The sequence below is a fragment of the Coptis chinensis genome, chromosome 6 (genome assembly GCF_015680905.1).
Source record: "Coptis chinensis isolate HL-2020 chromosome 6, ASM1568090v1, whole genome shotgun sequence".
NCBI lineage: Eukaryota > Viridiplantae > Streptophyta > Magnoliopsida > Ranunculales > Ranunculaceae > Coptis > Coptis chinensis.
Genome location: NC_141461.1, coordinates 26759414 through 26766183, shown reverse-complemented (window position 1 = coordinate 26766183; position 6770 = coordinate 26759414). Strand labels below are relative to the sequence as shown.

The 6770-nt window shown below is 36.7% G+C and overlaps 1 pseudogene; it reads left to right on the top strand.

The window, feature by feature from the left end:
* Positions 1–1463: 1463 nt before the first annotated feature.
* Positions 1464–3927, top strand: LOC147492376 (ABC transporter G family member 6 pseudogene; annotated as a pseudogene).
* The last annotated feature ends 2843 nt before the right edge of the window (positions 3928–6770 follow it).

Below are 6770 nucleotides of genomic sequence, written 5' to 3'. Positions count from 1 at the left end.
CCAGGACCTTTGCCACACATTTATAGGTAACATTGCAGCAGGCAATAGGCCTATAATCATTCACCTTTCCAGGGTTTGGTACTTTAGGAACCAGCGATATAAAAGTAGAGTTAAACCCACTCGGCATGGTGTGAGAGCTCAGTACAAACTTTACTGCATTCATTAGATCTACCCCAACAATGGACCAACACTTCTTATAGAAGAAAGCATTATATCCATCTGGCCCTGGGGCTTTATAGTTGTCCATCGAGAAGAGTGCTTCTCTAATCTCTTCTTTTTCAATCTGTACTTCTAATTGTGCAGCTTGAGCTTCAGTTACTGTTGGCACATTTGTGATATCTTGAATAACTTGAATATCAGCTTGAGAAGTATCACCTAGTAGAGATTTATAGTGTTCAACTATTAAATCCACTACTTTATCATGTTCTGAGATCAATAGACCTTCACCATCAGAAATTGTCCAGACTTTATTCCTTTGTTTTCTTTCCTTGAGAATGTTATGAAAAAAAGCAGTGCATCTATCACCTTGAACCATCCACGTACAACCTGCTCTCTATCTTAATTCCTCATACTCCATCTTCATGAGCTCTATATAAACCTCTCTTACTGCCCTTTCTTCTTGAATAAGAGAATTATTCGCTTCTTCAGCTTGTTAGTTTGTAGTTTTTCTTGGACAGTTTGTAGTTTTTCTTGGATAGTGAACATCTTAATTCTGGCTTCTTCAGCTTTCTTACCCACATCTGAAAAGTTTTCTCTTGACCAGCTCTTTAGGATCCCCTTGAGAGTTTTCTGCTTTTGAGCTAAGATATAGACTGGATTGCCTATCACTTGCATGTTCCAGGCCTCAGAAACAGTTTGCATAAAAGAATTGTGAAGCACCCAAGCATTGCAGAACCTAAATGGGTAAACAAAATTAGGGGTTTCATACCAATTTAGTACCATCGGTGAGTGATCAGAAACTCCTTTGGGTAGAAACTTTGCTTGGGCAGCTGGGAAGGAGTTGTACCACTCTTGGTTTACTAGGCATCTGTCGATTTTGGAGCTCCTTCTTTCTCTACCCTCTGAATTGTTAGTCCAGGTAAAGAAGCTTCCTGTGTACTGTAGATCATGCACCTCGAGAGTGTTTACACATTCTAAGAAATCGTCAACTTCTCTTGGGTGAATTAAACTTCCATATCTTTCGGAAGAGGAAAGCACACTATTAAAATCACCGCTGATGCACCAAGGTTCATTAATAGTGTAGCTACATGACTTGAGATCTATGCAAACAGTAAACTACTCAAAATTGCAAAAAATCTTCTTCATGTGTGCACATAAGATCAGAGTAAATCCAACTCACAATAATCATTACATCATGAATTAACGCAAAACGAGAAAATGTTGGATAATAGGTAACAATAATCTTGTTCATGTTTTTCCTAGATCGATAATGTTTGAAGCTTACCACTATTTGGTGGTCAACAATGATACACAAAACAGGTAACAATGATGGATATATTGGATGTTGGGATAGATAAACCAAGTACTATACAAGGAGTACAAAATTTATGGAGGGGGATAGACTCAAAAACATTCCTATAAGTACAACTACCCCATGCAACATGAAATTAAAGTATCCCTCAAGTGTCTCTCTCTCTCTCCCTCTTCTTCTCAACTAGAACCTAGAAAAAAGGTGTACTACGTACTTTAAACCTACTACTTCAGAAAATATAGTTTCAATTCATTCCTTCATACTTGGTCAGAACAGAAAAAAAAATCTTCACACCAGCCCAGCATGACAGTATGTGACCGTTTGTTGTCACTGTAACCATAAATTTAAAGAGCTTGGTGGAAGTGGGTCGGGTAAATCGACTTTGATAGACGCTTTAGCTAATCGGATTCCGAAAGATAGCTTGAAACAGAGAGCCACTCGAATCGTGGTTATAGAAGACTATTTCAGCTTATGTGAGGCAAGATGATCTTCTTTACCCTATGTTAACAGTTGAAGAAACACTCATGTTCTTTGCTGAGTTTTGGTTGCCTCGGTCACTGTCCAGGTCAAAGAAGAAAGCTAGAGTTCAAGCTTTGATTAATCAATTAGGCTTGAGGAACGGGGCAAAGACTGTTATAGGTAATGAGAGGCATAGAGGTGTGTCTGGTGGAGAAAGGCGAAGTGTTTCGATTGGGATTGATATAATTCATGATCTTATAATCTTATTTCTTGATGAGCCTATATCTGGGTTTGATTCTACTAGTGCTTTTATGGTTGTGAAGGTTTTACAAAGGATTGCGAAGAGTGGAAGTGTTGTGATCATACCAATTCATCAGCCTAGTTATAGAATCATCAGTTTACTTGATAAGCTGAGTTTTCTATCAAGAGGCCAAACTGTGTTCTATGGTTCACCATCAACTATCCCACTATACTTCTCCGAATTTGGACATCGACCGCTGTATTAGAACAATGATTTCTTTCCAGAACCTCCAGAACCAATTCGTAAACCTTGACACAGTCGATTTAGAATTGTTATTAGTAGCACCTGACACTAATTTCCCTCTTGAAATGCTAGCAGTAATCGCGTCTTTCAGCGATAAACTCCTTCCAGTTTCCTCAAGAGATCTAGGACATTTCATATTCGCGATCTCCCACGACTTATTGAACTCCACCAAGTTACTAGTCCCAGCAGAGAAGACTTCCAGTTCTCGAATCAAATCGAGTGCAAATTCAGTCCGGTTCTCCGAATTTGGACATCCGATTCCGGAGAACGAGAACCGGACTGAATTTGCACTCGATTTGATTCGAGAACTGGAAGTCTTCTCTGCTGGGACTAGTAACTTGGTGGAGTTCAATAAGTCGTGGGAGAATATGAAACGTCCTACATCCCTTTAAGGAAAATGGAAGGAGTTTATCACTGAAAGACGCGATTACTGCTAGCATTTCAAGAGGGAAATTAGTGTCAGGTGCTACTAATAACAATTCTAAATCGACTGTGTCAAGGTTTACGAATTGGTTCTGGAGGTTCTGGAAAGAAATCATTGTTCTAATACAGAGGCCCACCATGAATTCGTGGCGAACACTGGAGCTATTTGGAGTCCGATCGGAGCAGTTGTTGTTACCGGGTTCATTTTAGCTACTATGTTCTGGCAATTAGACAATACACCTAGAGGCACTCAAGAAAGAATAAGCTTTTTCGCGTTCGCTATGTCTACTACATACTACACTTGTGCTAATGCCTTTCCAGTTTTCCTCCAAGAAAGGTACATACTTATGCAAGAGACTGCGTATAATGCTTATCGTCGTTCATCTTATGTTATAGCGCGATCGATTGATGCTGTGCCGCCTATAATTCTTCTTTCAATTGCGTTTGCCTCTATAACTTTCTTTGCTGTGGGTCTTGGTGGTGGATTGTCTGGATTCGCTTTCTTCTTCTTGATGACCCTTGGTGCATTTTGGGCTGGAAGTTCTTTTGTCACTTTCTTATCTGGTGTAATCCCTCATGTTTTGTTGGGCTATACTATAGTCGTGGCAATTCCCTCATACTTTCTTCTCCATCTTAAGTGGATTCTTCATTAATCGGGATCGAATTCCAACGTATTGGATCTGGTTCCATTACATTTCACTAGTGAAGTATCCATACGAAGCCGTGTTGCTCAACGAATTTGATGACCCTGTCAAATGCTTCATTAGAGGTACTCAGATCTTCGATAACACGTCGCTTCAAGTTGTTTCGGACCCATTGAAGGTAACTTTGTTGAAGACTTTGAGCCAAACTTTGGGTGAATATTACTAGCATCACTTGTGTTACCAAGAGGGTGGACATACCGAAACAACAAGGAGTTACATAATTGACCAAGTGGAATTGTTTCTGGATTACGGTTGCATGGGGATTTTTCTTCCGAATTTTATTCTACTTCAGTTTGTTGTTTGGGAGCAAGAATAAGAGTAGGTAAATGGTGATTCTAGGAAGAACAGTTAAACCAGAATTATTTGGCGGGAAGTTCTTTTTATTATTAATTTTACTAGTACGCGAATGCACGTGATTGGAGGTCTAAAGAATATCCAAATGCCAAGGGCACCTGCTAGCTGGAATTTACTACATGAGAAAAATAAGTACGGTAAAGACGAGTTTGCAAACACGAATCCTGTTTCTAAGATTATTGTTATTTCAGATAATTACACACATTCCCTATTATTCTAAGAGAAATAGATAAACTCGTGAATAACTTCTTTAAATCTGATCTCAAAATACACTATTACATAACAAATTCAAAGAATGGTCAGAAAATTTAATCCGAGTAATATACTTATTCGACGGTTCACAAAGGAGAAAATAACTTATAAAATGTTTCACCAATTTCAACAAATGTTTCAAAAGGAAAATAAATATAATAATGGGCTAAAAGCCGTTGTGAATGAGCTATCCTCAATTCCTCACCCAACCAGTTAAGCATTTTCTTCTCATAAAAATTGGCTCATGCATGTGCCGACTAGCAAAATCCATAAAACTTTTGGGTGATGGTACCAGAGGGCTAGGACTCGAACCTTGCCAGCATCAAAGAGTTACTGATTTATTTAAAACATGTTTGCCAATTCAAAAAAAAAAAAAAAAAAAAAAAAAAAAAAAGTTGGCTCATTCCAGAGCATATTTTGTTGACTTGCGGACCTTGTGCATCTCTCCCATGATAATGAGCTAGTATTGCTATAAAATTCGAATTTTCAACATATCTTAAGCACAACATGGCATATGAGTTTAGCTTGTTGATAGTGTTGTCATCAAACTTGAACTAATAGTGCATGATCATGTGCACTTCAACTGCAGACATATCATTTTCTATATGGTGTCACCTAATATATAAAATATTTTTGCATCTGGGCTTACTATATATTAAGAAATATTGGTATTAGGAAAGATATGATTTGTATTTTGTGTTTTACACTACACCATTTTGGCTTAAAAACAACATCTGCCTCAGGGAAAAAAAAACGGTTAATGGCCCTTGTTCTACCTCGAGTGTTTTTGGTCGTCATTGATGGACTCACTGGCTGTTGTTTTCTGTTTTCTGTAAGTCTCAAATAGAAAATTTTCAGTTCTCAACACCGCCATTGTCTCTCTCCACCTCAACTCCACACCAAAGGCCGGCCACCACTATATCTCAACTCCACACCCAGGTTAGATTTACCGCTTTTCTCAGGTACTCTCTCTATTTCCTCACCTCAACTTATTTCTCTATTCAGGGAGTTCTAGGGTATTGATCGATTGTTCGTGTTTTTGTGTACATTTTTCCTTTTGTTTGATCACTTTGAGTTTACAAAATTCAACTTTACTGAACTTTGAGTTAAATTCAATTTCACGTTGTTTTTTTGTCAACTAATAGAGGTATATGAATTATGATATGACAAATTCGTATGACAATCTTGTTTCTTCTTCAGTTTTATTATTGTAGCTGAGGAAGGTCGAATTCAATGTTTGTGCTGTTTTTGTTCTCTGAATTTTGGTTCAAGATTGGAATTCAGGAGACTAGTTCCAATATACCCCATCTTCTTCTTCAAGGTTTGATTTTATTTTTCCTGAATTTTCTCTGGTAAATTTAGCTTCAAAAGTCTAGTTTCGAATTTTCAAGTTACTTGTTTGGTTAATTGATGGAAAAATTACAACCCTTTGTAGTCTCTCAACTGTAGCCAACACTTTGTTTATCTGGTATTGCAAATTTAAGCTCAAATAAGTTAGATAGTTTAAATCTGAAAGTTTTGCTTGATGTTCGTATCTATGTAATAGAAGGTATTCAATGTTTTGCTTTCTTGTAATTGTGTATGTTTTTTGTATAGATATACTAGTTTCCAATTTAAACTATTAGCTATCTTTTCTTTTTTCTGATTTTGGTTGAAATTTGAAAGTTCTAATCCGTATGTGATTAAAGTTATTGTTTCTTTTATGGGTCAGACTACGTTGGCATCTTATTTTGACATCCACAACTTACACAATGAACTAAGGGTTGATTTTTGGTAGAGAAGATCTTCCTACATACCATAGATAGAATCTCCACAAAAATTCGTCTCAATTGGATATGTCTAGCTTTATTAAAAATAGTGTTAAAATTGTAGACCGTTAGATAAATATCAAACTTAAACACAACTTTTGACAATGTTAGACATGTTCAAATATCTTGATATTTTGTGGAGATTCTATCCATGGTAGGAAGATCTTCTCTACCAAAAATTAGCCCTTAGTTCATTGTGTAAGTTGTGAATGTCAAAATAAGGTGTCAAAATAAGATGTCAATGTAGCCCTTCTTTTATATATTTGATTAAAAGTTATTCAATTAGTATATTCATTAGTAGTTAGAGAAGTTCTTTCATTTTTACGTTAAGGCTAGTAGCTTATATCCCTATGTTTTTTTGAGAATATTACTTGGAAATTGAGTTTTTCGTAGAATTTGTGAAGGTTCCATGTATTGAGCGGCATAAGTATTAGTGCAATTTCTCATATTGAATAACTCTTATTATCTAACTATATATTCATTTGAACATAATTTGATAAGGACTCAGTAACTTTGCTTTGAAGAAAAGGGGAGTTTGATTGTATAGCTAGCTGCTGAAACAATTAACAAATGAGTTGGTGTCTTCAAGACCACTCTTATGGTTGCAGCTCATATTGGGTTTGTACGTGGAGAAATGATTTGGATAGGTATATAGTTAAGTAGTTATGCATGTGTTACAGATTTGGATGGGTTTTAAATGGTGGAATTGTGTTTCAGATAGTGAAGGAAGACGACAGTAACTGGCCAATAATTCC